The sequence below is a fragment of the Carcharodon carcharias genome, chromosome 20 (genome assembly GCF_017639515.1).
Source record: "Carcharodon carcharias isolate sCarCar2 chromosome 20, sCarCar2.pri, whole genome shotgun sequence".
NCBI lineage: Eukaryota > Metazoa > Chordata > Chondrichthyes > Lamniformes > Lamnidae > Carcharodon > Carcharodon carcharias.
This window is the reverse complement of record NC_054486.1, coordinates 51,394,702-51,408,974: the sequence shown is the minus strand read 5'-3', so window position 1 is coordinate 51,408,974 and position 14,273 is coordinate 51,394,702.

The window sequence follows — 14,273 nt, the reverse complement described above, 5'->3', positions numbered from 1 at the left end:
AAGATTGGACATCTCCACTGCACATGAGTTACCTTACTGTTCGCATTGTTTTAAAATCATTCAGATTATAATCTGGAAATAACCCAAACTGCAAACAAAAGGTTAATATAGGGTAAAATTCAACTTCCACAGAGGCACAAAATGAGCAAATTGACCACTCGTTATATATCCCGTCCAGTCAATCAGGCTGTATAACAGCTGACGAATGTGCTAGTCCTGCCAGAGTTGAATTTTACTTCCCAAGGTTAAAATGGACATAAAATCTTCGAGTCAGCACAAACTTCTGAAAAAGAGGGAATGACTCCTGAATAGAATGACTCAACAGTGCATTGAAGTTCCAATATCCTTTACAATGAACTGATTCAAAGTGACTTTTAGCCTACAATTTCCCATACAGTAAATTATCACCCTCTGCCCTTCATCAAGAGGGATGCAATGAGCAGAGACCACACAAAATGAAGAGTCACAAGGGCTGTTATCTTGCACTCCCTCAAGATCAGTTCTAGAATTGCTTTGGTAGCAGCCTTGCAGGTTTCTGTCCTACCTGGAAATTGCATGCGATGCAGTAAGTCTACAAAAAGAAAGCAACCAACACATTGCTGAAATAAGGATTTATAATGCAACTGGCTTTACCCTCTTGGACCCAGCAGACACTGGAGAGGAAATATTATATGCAGGGCCAAGTAAATGGAAAGGCACGAGCAAAAATGGGTAAAATTGTTCCTACACACATAGGTGCCAGAATCAGGAAAAATACCAATGCACATCTACGCACAGAACATGTATGTCATTTTTTAAGGGACAGTTAGATCTAATAAACCCCAACAAGTAGGGTCACTTTAGACTTTCAGTTCAGTTCAGCATTCACTGTGAATTTTTTTCTGCACGAATAATCATCTGCAGCTTAAATTTAAATGAAGTTATATCAGCACTGTTATAAGCCTAGTCACAATCTTAAAAGTGCCCTCAGTTGTTCCATGCCTCCTGCTTGTAAGATGGTCAATTAGTCTTAACTGAGCCATCAATTTCACCCAAGTTTCCAATTAATGTATACATTCCAAACACTACTTCAGGTTAATTCCCTTACTTACTATTTATTTAAAGCTAAGTTAACCTTCCATGATATCTACTGGCTATATTTTTTGTCAGAAGCAGCATAACAATTTTACTGCCTCTTGCACATCTTTTAAAATAGCTTATTTCCTCTGTTTGTCAGTAATTCCAGAGGTAACCAATAGTTTTATTAGTCAGCATGCTGGGTATCTTCTGTAGACCATCTCCACTGAGAGTGCAGTGATTGCATTATTTTTAACAGCTATTCTGAGAGAATCTTCTTTCTCGGTTTTAGTTTGACTTTGTCCTCCTGTGGCAAAACTTATTTGATCAAGATTTGCACAGTGCTCTTTTTAAACAAAATACCATTTACCTTCAGTATCCTCTCAGGAAATTGGTTTCACTTTTAGATTTACTTCCCACTTGTTCATTCTCATTTCTTTCTTGGCAGCCCACACAATAGAATCCAAATAAAAACTATTTTGGATTACATGGATGTTTGAGAGGATTTGTGCCCTTCATCAGGAGATGTATGTGTAACCAGGATATCCTGAGTCAACTCAGTTGCATGTCAAATGGAATAGCCATTGATGTAAATTCCTTCTAAAATGAGTGCATGAGAAAAGGACAATGCTCAGCTATAGGCCGGGGTGGGGGATTGGGGGAAGAGTTGACCAGATGTGGAAGAACCACTTCATCTGGCTACCAGTTAACTTCCCTCCAAGTCCCATCAATCGCAAAGTTCAAGAATTATCGCTACAGCAGGAAACTCTGCACCAGTCAGGCAAGGCAGCAAAGCATAGCCCCAAACACAGGAGAAGAACACATAACTTTACTGATTTAAGTCTGTTAAACATTCCCGGTGAGAATTGAAATCAGGAGGTACAGAGTTGTGTGTCTATGTGTGCAAGTGTGTGCATGTGTGTGTGTGTGTGTGTGTTTCATATCCCGAAGACAGTTTTTTATTCATTTACAGGATGTGGGCATCACTGGCTAGGGCAGCATTTATTGCCCTCCATGAAAAAGATCATAAACTGTTTCAATCAAACCTTACTTTTTTGCTTATTTAAAAAGTAGACTTTGCTGAACCAAAAGATGAATGACACAGGTCATATGATTCACAAGTTGGCAATGGTTTCTGGAAATTTCCAACAGCAGTTACAGTACAAAAGCTCAACTCATCCTTGTGGAACGTTACACCTCTCATTCTGAGGATACATTACGATCAACGAAACCAGGGACCAGGATACAATCTGTCTCGGCAGCCTGGTCCTATAAGAAAGGGAGAGCCATTAAAATCAATTATACCGGCAGAGACACTAATAGACACCATCTATCTCATAAGGTGAACAATGGATTTTGACCAGAGGCATATAAATTGCTTGTTAGCCTGAAACTGACTGATTAATGGGCAACATCACATGACCTAAACTTATGGCCTTTGCAAAGTTTTAACATTACGTTTCTAGTCTCACAACTCAGTCTGCTGTTAAACTTCCCGCCTGCAAACATTATAGTTGGACTTCAGGCTGACTAATAGCCTGCATCAAGTCCAAGCCTCCTTGAAGCCTGTTTCTCTGGAAGATCCCTGCCATCGCCTGTTGAACAGACCAACATCTGTATATCAACCTGATCTCACTGCGCCACCATCAACTTTAAATGAATTCTGCATCTTCTGCTTCAGCTAGCTGTTACAACCACAGCTGGTATTAACTCCTGTGCAAACCAAACCCCAGGGTGAAACTTGGTTTACAGTCCACAGCCGTTTTTCTAATCCTGATAACGAGAAGAACACATACTGATCTCAGAAGTAAGGGGTTCAATAACACCGGGGATTTTTAAAAATTAAAAGTGCAAGTATTATTAACAAAAAATAAAAGAAAACTTAAGCACTCAAGATTATAGTGAGACAATTAAGATTAGTCTTACAAAACATTCCCCCAAAACTTTCTATTTGGCCAAACCAACAAGGAAACACCTTCCAAGCAATACTCCCTTATAGGTGTTTAAATACGAAATTGAGTAATATTACACAAGGCAAACTGCTGTAGATGCAATAAAGGTGTACCACATGACCTCCCCTCTTCCAATCTGTGGTGGAATTCACTTCAGAATAAAACTGCTTGCTGCAGCCCAAGACTTTCCTGGCTTGACTGGATGACTGATTCAAACTGCATCTTCCTCCAGCCCAGCGCTTCAGCTAACTCAACAGTTAAAACAGCTCCAGCTATCTCCAGCCATCCCTAGCTCCCTCTCCAGCTCAACATCTAAAAGCCAGCTATCCACAGTAACTTTAATATACCTTTTCTCCCTATCATCTCAGTCCCATTGTTCTCACACACCTCTTTGAAACTCAAACCCTTCCAAATAAGATCTTTCATGTTTCCATCTTTTCTTTACTTTTGGGTCAATAAGATATCATATCCTCGCTACTTGTTTACCTATGAACTCCTGTAAGATGCAAACATTTTCCTTTTCATCTCCGGCTCCCTTTTGATATTCAAACAGCCTCTCAATTTATTTAAAAATGCAAATGTTAGATCTAACCTATTTACTTGTACCTAACCTTAACACCTCTATCCTTCAAACCCCCAGACAGCCTGACCTTTATCAAACTCTTGCCCAGATTAATTAAATCACATACATACACATAGACTCCCAGTCTTCTTTACAGAATAATACAATATTCCCCCAAAATATTTTTAAAAATCCATTCTCACATCTCTCTCCTTAACAAAAAAAAACATAATTCCAAAAAGATGGTATCATTTTTGAACCCATTTGTTATTCCTTACTACATTTAACTATACAAACTAAACTATTACACTATGGTGTGCATGCATTAACCATGAAAATATATACACAACTCTTTTGTAGAAATAGAGTGCATTCCAGTCCATTCTCCATTTGCCAATATCCAAGTTCTTTGAATTTTAAACTCTTGACAATGCACCTGGTATCAAATTTTCTCATCCAGCCACATGTATAATTTGTAAATTGAACAATTGCAATAATAAACTCCACTGAAACAGTCTTGTAATTCTGTTCCAAAACTTTTCCAGAAACTTCAAAGTATTGTGGTCAGTATATATAGTTGTCTCTGAAGAATTGTTTGCAAAATACACTTCAAAATGCCGCAAAGCTAACACCGAACCTAAGGTCTCTTTCTCTATAGTTGAATATTTCTTCTGGCGTACACTTAGCTTCTGTGAGAAATATCCTACCAGCTTCCTAGTCCATCTTCTTGTAGCAATATGGCACCAACACCGACACCACTGGCATCACCAGCAAACTTAAACTGCTTTGTATAATCAACTGCTGATAGAATAGGTGTAATTGTTAGTACAGCTTTCAAGCTGTCAAATGCATTCTGACATCTGTGTCCATTGGAATTTTTTTAAATAATTCAGTCAGCAGAGCAACCATACTGCTAATGTTTGGAACAAATTTCCAATAAAATTCACTGATGCCTAGAAATCTCAAAACTTCCCATTTCGCTTCAAGCACTGGGAATTCCACAATAGCTTTCATTTTTGCATCTCGTGGGATTACCCGACCATGCCCGACAGTGTGGCTCAAATGTGTAACTTGCGCTTTTGCAAATTCACAATTAGCCAAATTCACAACCAAATTGGCTTCCTGCAGCTGATCAAATAATTCCTTTAAGGGCAGAACTTTTTACTGAGCGGGGAGGTGCAAGCGTCCCGGCGCCATCGCGCACTTGCGCAATATTTCACTTGGTGGGCGCGTGCTGGAGTTGGAGCCGCACCCGCCATTAATTAATAGGCCAGTTAAGGCCTTTGACAACCCAATTGACAGTGGTTTAACATTGCCCATGCGCTTTTTCGCTTGTCGCACAGGCAAAACTGGCAGGCAGGAAGCCCACAATTTGCAACTCCTCATCCACAAGCAGGATAAGAAGGGTCAGCAGCTTTGTCAATGTGAGTAGTGAGGGGTTTTGACAATAACTTGCTGCTGGCGGCTTATTGAGACTTGGCAGCCTATTCTCTGATCAGGGGTTCAATCTTAGCATTACCAAGCTTCATTTCTGGACTCATTGGTGTCTTCCAGGCCCCCTGAGGATTTGGACTGTGTGGATCCTTCCAGGTATCAGACAGCCTTCCCATACCCTGGTATTGGGGATCATGGTCTCCGCTGGAGGCACCTCCTCTGAGAAGAAACAAAGGGGCAGGTAACCCTGTGCCTGCTTCAAGGGGAGGGACCTGTGAGAGGAGAGGTGCAGGCACAAGGGCCACAGAGCCAGCAGGAAGTCCAAGGCAGGAGGGGCCACAGAAGAAGCCACTATCCTGCTGCTAGTGTTTACAGGCGGCGATGCAGCTACCACAATATGTCTGAGATGCAATGCCGAAGGAGGCTCCGCCTCTCAAGGGAAGCCATGAGCTCCATTTGTCAGATGATGGGGCCTGAGATCAGCTCTGACTGTGTGGATGGACACCCCATGCCAGTGGCTCTGAAGATCACAGTGGCCCTCAATTTCTATGACCCTGGCTTCTTCCAGGTATCAGTGGGTGATTTGTGTCCCAATCAGCTGTCCATAGTTGTGTCAAGCCGGTGACAGAAGCTCTTTTCAGGCGGGCATTGAGTTTTCTTCATTTCTGTGTGGAGGAGGCCAGTCAGGCTGAGCGAGCCAGAGGCTTTGCAGTGAATGCTGGATTCCCCTGCATCCAGGATGCAATAGACTGTACACATGTGGCCATCAAGGCACCAGCAGGTGAGCCCGGTGCTTTCGTCAACAGGAAGAGCTTCCACTCCGTGAAAGTGCAGGTAGTGTGTGACCACAAGATGCAGATTCTACAAGTCTGTGCAAGGTACCTGGCAGCTCCCATCATGCGTATATCCTCAGACACCCCCAGGTGATGAGGCTCTTCAGTGCTCCTGCCCGACTGGATGGAAGGCTTCTGGATGACAAGGGCTATCCCTTCTGAAGGTGGCTCATGACGCCTCTCTGCCACCCAAGAACAGAGGCAAAACACAGTACAACAGGAGCAATGCCTCCACAAGGGCTGTGGTAGAGAGGACCATAGGTCTTCTCAAAATGCGCTTCTGATTTCTGGACAGTTCAGGCGGCGCACTGAAACACCCCCCAGGGCGGGTGTCACTGATAGTGGCTGCATGCTGCGCTCTCCACAATCTGGCACTGGCAAAGGAGGACCCACTGGAGGAAAAGGATCTTGATGCAGCTGCACAGGCACAGAGGATGAGTCCAGAAGTGAGTCAGAAGAGGAGCATGATAAGGAGAATGCTGAGGCTGTGCAGCCAGACCTCGGTAGCCTCCAGGGAGGCAGGGACACCAGGGATGCCTTGATCCAATGCTCCTTCAACTAGGCTGTCAAATAAGAGCTGCCGCCTCCATCCTGGATCACAGAAATGATCCTTTCCTTGGCTCCCAAGATACACTCAGTGCCTGTACAATAAAGATTCGAGCCACCCACATCCAGTATTACATACTGGTGTACCCTGCACCTACAATATAAATGAAGCATACTCAGGCCAATAACACAAAAGCAAATGTAATTTTATGTTGGAACTCACATAGTCTTGAACAGAAAAAAACTGGTGTTAGTAGTCACACCATTAAAAAAAGAAAAACGGAATGGGAGAACAAAAGATCACCGGTGACGAGTCCCTCTTGTGCTTAAGGTACTTTAAACTTACGTTTACGGGTGCTACGTCTAGGTGTTCCTCCTCACTGGCATTGGCATTGGAGACAGCCTGCTCACTCTGCTGTCCTGTTGGCCTTGATGACCTTGGCGGTCGTCCTCTGATGAGTGGAGCCTGTGCTGGCCCTGCTTGTGAGGGAGCGGCCAGTGCCATGGCTGGCATCTCCCCAGTCACCGCAGCCTCATCAGATGCCGTGGTCTCTGGCAGAGGAGCAGAAGAGATGACAAGCAGCTCATGCGCCAATGTGAGGTCACTGTGGAACTCCCTACTCGCCATTGATGGGTGGGCTTCTAGCTGGGATACTGGGTGCCCCACTCACCTCACACACGAATACTGACGGGCTGAGGTCAGTGACTGTGCGAGGGCTTGCAGTCTGAGCGCAAGCCCAGGAATCCCTGATTCTATTCCTGCAGCAGCCTCTCCACGAGAGTCGCCTCTCTTCCTGCAGGAGGCATTGCGCTCAGCCATGAGGGTCAATGTCATGCTTGCACTCCGCAAGGACTCCTCCACAATGGAGAGTATGAAATGCGTACCCTCTTGTATCTCCTCCAGATCCTCCTGTACACCCCTCTGGATGTCTAGCATCTGCTGCCTAATGAACGACTCCAGAGGCCCATCATCAGCCTTCAACTGAACTGTGTCCTGGTCTTCAGCAGTCCTCTGACTGCTGGTGCCCTGGGCACTCTCTGCCTCCACCTGCACTTCAAGCAAATGTGAAGTGCTCTCACCAATGTGCACCAAGATGCTAGCCGCTGAACTAATGCCCACCGAGGTGCCAGTATCGGTGCTGGTGCCTGGTTTAGAGAGCAGGTGTGACGCAGGTGCTTGGGGAGCACATTTGTCCTCCGGTGTCAGGGATGGCCCTTCAAGGCCCGGAGAGCGAATGCCTGCTGTTGAACCCAAAAGGGAAAAGAAGGACATGTAATTAGTTAGAGTCTTCACACTGTCACTGTGCATGCCAGGCACCCTGGTGAGACAATGGAGATCTGCATCATGGTGCCATTGTCTTTCAACGATCAATGGGGACTCAAGGTTTGAAGCTCATATCAATGAAAAAACTGCGCTAGTATGGTTGCACAAGTTGAAACTCTCACTTCTGTACAATGCACTCTTACCTTCGTCTGACACCGCAGCTTCTCTGCGGCCATTTGACTGAGGTGCATGGCGCCTCTCGAGCTCCAAGGCCTCCTGCTCATACTTGGGGAGGATGAGGAGGTGTGGGGTTTCTCTGCCAGTCTGTGACCTCTCAATATTGTTATGGAATGTCTTCTCCTAAAAGGACAGAGGAACATTGGTTAGTCCACTCTCTACCTGAAGCACCATTGCAGCCTGGCCAAACCCATCTGAAGAGCGCCTTGCAGGGCAGATCCAGGTTGTGGGCCTTGAGCCGCAAGGCACTCAGGCCAAGCAGCCAAGCTCAGCCTCTTGACCAGTGCTGGTGTGATTGACAGTTGGCACTCAGACTCCAACACCCCTGAGCTCCACAGGGGGATGGCCAGCCCAAAACAATTGAACACACTGACCCATGCCAACACAGTACTCACCGATCCTGAGCGCAGCAGGTCATTGAAGCACTTATGGCACTGCACCGAGGAGCACCACACCATGTCGTGGCTACTCACCCAGGCAGCCACCTCCTCCCATGCCCTCTTTGTGAGGTGCGGTGGCCTACATCCTCCCATCTCTGGGGATAAGGGTGTCCCTTCTGGTAGCCACCTCCTCCAGGAGGGCAATGGGGCACTCGTCAGAAAAACAGGAGGCCAAGTGCCTCCCCCAAATCTGCCATCCTGTCCTTTGTTTGCTGACACTCTGGACTCCATCTTGCAATGGCAGATAGATGTCCTTGCCTGGCAGCCTTTCTGGGGCCACCAGGCCACCATTGGACCCAGCGGCCGACAGGCCCCTGCCCCCATTCAGCCTTTCCCGGGGTGTGACAAGCTGCATTTCCCACTAGGTGGGCCTTATTTGGTCCGCCAGTGTGAAATTGCAGTTGGGCCCCGATCGTGGGCAGCAATTGGATTTCCGACCAGCCCCACCCGTCCCACCAAGCGAACCCAACAAGGGCAAAATTCTGCCCTATGTTGTAAATGTTCCTCCTGTGTTTGACTGAATACTATTAAGTCATCAATATAAACAGCAAAATTGCTCAGTCCTTCAGTCACTCTGATTGTTAGTCTCTGAAATGTTGCTGGTGCATTTTTCTTACCAAAAGGCATTACTTTGCATTGATATAGACCATTCAGTGTCATGAAAGCTGATATCTCATTTGCCCTTTCCGATAAGGATACATGCCAATATCCTTGCAGTAAGTCATTTTTTGTGGTAAATGTTGACTATCCCACTTTCTCAATACAATCCTCCAACCGTGGAAGAGCATATGAATCTGCTTTTGTTACTGCATTCACTTTTCGGTAATCAATACATAGGGCAGAACTTTCCAAAATTTGCAGTGACGAATGGATGGCAATGGTAGGTTTTCACGCTGTATCATCCCGAGCCTGCCATATTTCTTATGCATTCCCAGGAAACAAGCCGTTTCCAGGGCAGGCAGGCTCTCATTCGCCAGCCAGCCTCACCCTGCTGATGCATCACGCCGGTCGCCATGTTTAAAAGGCAGCTTCCAGCACAGCGCTCATCACCTCCAGCTCACCACCACTGCCCGGGAGACATGGCCAGCAAAGGAAAAAAAGACCACAGCCGCCCACTTCAACGATGGGTCCTTCAAGCAACTGCTGGATGCTGTGGAGGATGGCCGGGATGTCCTGTACCCCCGTTCTGGCTGCAGGATGGGCAGCAACATGACCAATCCAACATAGGAGGCGGTGACAGCGGTGGTCAGGGCCAACGCACTTCAGAAGCAGACAGCCTCCCAGTGCTGCAGGAGAATGAATGATCTCTTCCGTTCCGCCAGGGTAAGTCACTCTTCTCATCTTTCTCAACTCACACACTCACAAACCCATCACACACACAGAGGGCCCTCACTAGCTTCCAGTTAACGAGATGTCACCATTCACTCTCTCTTACACACGGTCATTGTCCTCAGCCCACCCAAACAGGCCAGGCATATTTATCATCTGACCTGGCAGGTGTCCTGCTTACACTTTCTCCACCTATATCCATAAGAATATAAAACCATAAGACATAGAAGCAGAAATTAGGCCATTAGGTCCATTGAGTCTGCTCCGCCATTCAATCATGGCTGATAAGTTTCTCAACCCCATTCTCACGCCTCCTCCCCGTAACCTTCGATCCCCTTACCAATCAAGAACCTATCTATCTCGGTCTTAAATACACTCAATGACCTGGCCTCCACAGCCTTCTGTAGCAATGAATTCCATTGATTCGCCACTCTCTGGCTAAAGAAGTTTCTCCTCATCTCTGTTCTAAAAGGTCTTCCCTTTACTTTGAGGCTGTGCCCTCGGATCCTAGTCTCTCCTACTAATGGAAACATCTTCCCCATGTCCACTCTAACCAGGCCTTTCAGTATTCTGTAAGTTTCAATCATATCCCCCCTCATCCTTCTAAACTCCATCGAGTATAGGCCCAGAGTCCTCAAACGTTCCTCATATGTTAAGCCTTTCATTCCTGGGATCGTTCTCGTGAACCTCCTCTGGACCCTCTCCAGGGCCAGAATATCCTTCCTGAGATACGGGGCCCAAAATTGCTCACAATATTCTAAATGTGGTCTGACCAGAGCCTTATAAAGCCTAAGCAGCACATCCCTGCTTTTATATTCTAATCCTCTCAAAATAAATGCCAACATTGCATTTGCCTTCCTAACTACCGAATCAACCTGCAAGTTAACATTAAGAGAATCCTGGACTAGGACTCCCAAGTCCCTTTGCACACCAGATTTCTGAATTCTTTCCCCGTTTAGAAAATAATCTATGCCTTTATTCTTACTACCAAAGTGCATGACCTCACACTTCCCTATGTTGTATTCCATCTGCCACTTCTTTGCCCATTCACCTGTCCAAGTCCTTCTGCAGCCTCCCCGCCTCCTCAATACTACCTGTCCCTCCACCTATCTTTGTATCATCTGCAAACTTGGCCAGGATGCCCTCAGTTCCTTCATCTAGATCATTAATGTATAAAGTGAAAAGTTGTGGTCCCAACACTGACCCCTGTGGAACTCCACTAGTCACCGGCCGCCATCCTGAGAAGGACCCCCTTATCCCCACTCTCTGCCTCTTGCCAGACAGCCAATCTTCTATCCATGCTAGTACCTTGCCTCTAACACCATGAGCTCTTATCTTACTGAGCTTCAAAGACCTTCTGGAAGTCCAAGTAGATAACATCCATTGGCTCTCCTTTGTCTAACCTACTCATTACCTCCTCAAAGAATTCTAACAGATTTGTTAAGCATGACCTCCCCTTGATGACACCATGCTGACTTTGCCCTATTTTACCCTGCACTTTCAAGTACTCTGAAATCTCATCCTTAATAACGGACTCTAAAATCTTACCAACAACCGAGGTCAGGCTAATCGGCCTGTAATTTCCTGTCTTTTGCCTCACTCCCTTCTTAAACAGGGGTGTTACATTAGTGATTTTCCAGTCCTCTGGGACCCTCCCTGACTCCAGTGATTCCTGAAAGATCACCATTAACGCCTCCACTATCTCTTCAGCTATCTCCTTCAGAACTCTGGGGTGTAATCCATCTGGTCCAGGTGATTTATCCACCTTCAGACCTTTCAGTTTTCCTAGCACCTTCTCCTTGGTAATGGCCACCATACTCACCTCTGCCCCCCGACTCTCTTGAACTTTGGGGATGTTACTCGTATCTTCCACCGTGAAGACTGACGCAAAGAACATATTCAGTTCCTCTGGCATTTCTTTGTTCCCCACTACTACTTCTCCAGCATAATTTTCCAGCGACCCAATGTCCACTTTTGTCCCTCTCTTACCCTTTATATATCTAAAAATACTCTTGCAATCTTCTTTTATGCTACTGGCTAGTTAACCCTCATATTTAATCTTCTCTCTCCTTATTTCTTTTTAGTTGTCCTCTGTTGGTCTTTGTAGGCTTCCCAATCCCCTGGTTTCCCACTGCTCTTCGCCGCATTGTATTTAGCTTTCTCTTTAGCTTTTATGCTGTCCCTGACTTCCCTTGTCAGCCATGGTTGCCTCGTCCTCCCTTTAGTATGCTGCTTCTTCCTCGGGATGAAGTTTTGCTGTGTCTCCCAAATTACTCCCAGAAACTCCTGCCATCGCTGTTCCACTGTCTTTCCTGCTAGGCTCATCTCGTAGTCAATTCTGGCCAGTTCCTCCCTCATGCCTCTGTAGTTGCCTTTATTCAACTGTAATACCGTTACATCTGATTCCAGATTTTTCCTCTCAAATTGCAGGGTAAATTCTATCATATTATGGTCACTTCCTCCTAAGGGTTCCTTCACCTTAAGCTCCCTTATCAAATCTGCCTCTATATCCAAGCAGGACAAGCTGGCACACAAGAGGGAGAGGTCACAGACTGGTGGAGGAAAGCCTGAAATCAAGGTACTCACAGAATTTGAAAACAGAGTCATCCAGCTGACCAGCAATGACTGGAACCAGTCCTGTGCTGACAGTGAGGTCAGCGGTGCTCTACCAAGTGAGGATCCAGCAGTGCAACATCCATCAGACAACAATGCCATGAGCGCTATGTCCTCTTTCACAGGTTACTGCCATGCACTAATTATCTCCCCTTGCTTTCACAGGCACACCTGCCAAACTGCCAACAGAGTCCATGATCCAGGGCCTCCAGTCAAACCATGAAGAGGGATCTGGAGGTGCTCACCCACACCCTCCACCAGCGCAGAGGCACACATCTCAGTGGGATCTAGCTTTAGAGTAGCCCCGGGATCACAATCTGGCGAGCACATTGCACTGTCTGATCCACAGCAGGTGGCGTCAGGGACTTCCCAGGTCCCCGGCACTTGGACGACTGCTGGAGGCCAGAAATCTGCCAAGTCTGAGTCAAATGACAAGTCCCCGGGCTCAGTTATGTCACAGTTGCTGGAGCTGCAAAGGCAAGCTGGGGAACATCAGGAAGCAATGTCCACCACACTCCTCAGATTGCAAAGCACGATGGAGGAATCTGTCCAGCTTCAGGCTGAGGTGATAGCGCCGGCATTGCAACGCACTGAGGTCAACATTGATAGGGTGGTGGCTGCCATGGAGACCTTGGTCCAGGACTTTGCTCCTGTAATGCTACTTGGTCCAAACTCCATCACTGATGCCATAGTTGGCCTCCAACAGTGTGTACATGAGAGGGGTACTGGGCAGCTCGATCTCACTCCAGCTACCCCTGTTCCTCAAGGAGTCAGCCTGGGGCCCTGGGCACCCATAGGGAGGAGGATCAGCAGGTACACACTCCAGGCCCATCCATCCAGGTGACTCTGGGAGTGTCCGGCCCATCCGACTCCCCTCTTCCTGTGACCTCAGCAGCACTAGCTCCACAGGCCAAGGAGGGTGCCAATGCCACTAAGCAGGACCCTGAAAGCAGGCCAGGGCCCTCCAAGTCTTGGTCATCCAGAGACGCCCAGCAAAGTAATCACAGACAGGGCACCGCAGTCAGCAGGCTGCCTCCACCTCCACTGTGGATGTCCAGGGAGCAACAAAACGTAGCAGCAGGGTTAGGACATTTAAGGAAAATAGCTGTACAGCCTGGGCATGGGTGTTAATATTGTTCGCTATTGTCAATAAACTCCCAAGAATGTCTCCTTGCCAATGGCTCCTTGTTCTGATGAGCAGTGTTCATGTCATTCAGATGTGAAACCTTTCTGCACAAGATAAAGGCGGCTGTCTCAGTCCAGGGCCTCTTCTTTGTGTGCTCTGCAACCTTCAGGCCAAAGTGATGGTCCGGCCTCACACTCTCTGGAAACCGTGTGCACACCTGCAGGATGCGTTTCTGGAGGTCGCACACCAGCTACACATCCAGTGAGTGGAATCCTTTGCAGTTGAAGTAGCCCACCGTGTGTAGTAAGGAGGCCTGTGTGCCACATGGGTGCAGTCAATCACACCCTGCACCTGAGGGAATCCCGAGATCAGGGCGGATCCAATTGCACTTGCTTCCTGGCTGTCCCGATCCCAGGTGAAATGCACAAAGTTGTTTGTCATTGAGAAGATGACATCCATGACCTCATGGATACATTTGTGGTTGGTGGCTTGTGATAGCCCTCATAGGTCACCTGTGGAGCCCTAAAAGGAAACACTGGTGTAGAAATTGAGTGCCGTGGTCACTTTCATAGCAACTGGCTGATGCTCTGCATGTCCCCTTGGCACCAAGTCCTGCAGTAAGTGGCAGATGTGAGCCACCAGGTCCCTAGACATGCGTAGCCGTCGGCGACATTAGTTCTTGGTCATTTGCAGGAATACAGGCAGCACCTATAGAACCTGGGTGTCGATTGCGCCAACCAGGCATGGCTCACTGTCGCTCCTGGGCAGCATGTGCGGGAGACCCAGCAGCCCCTTCATCCTGAGGTTTCTGCTCCTTGCCTTTGTGCAGCCAGGAGCCTCTGTTGCTCTCTTCTCTGTCTTCTTCACTCTCTGTAGGCCAT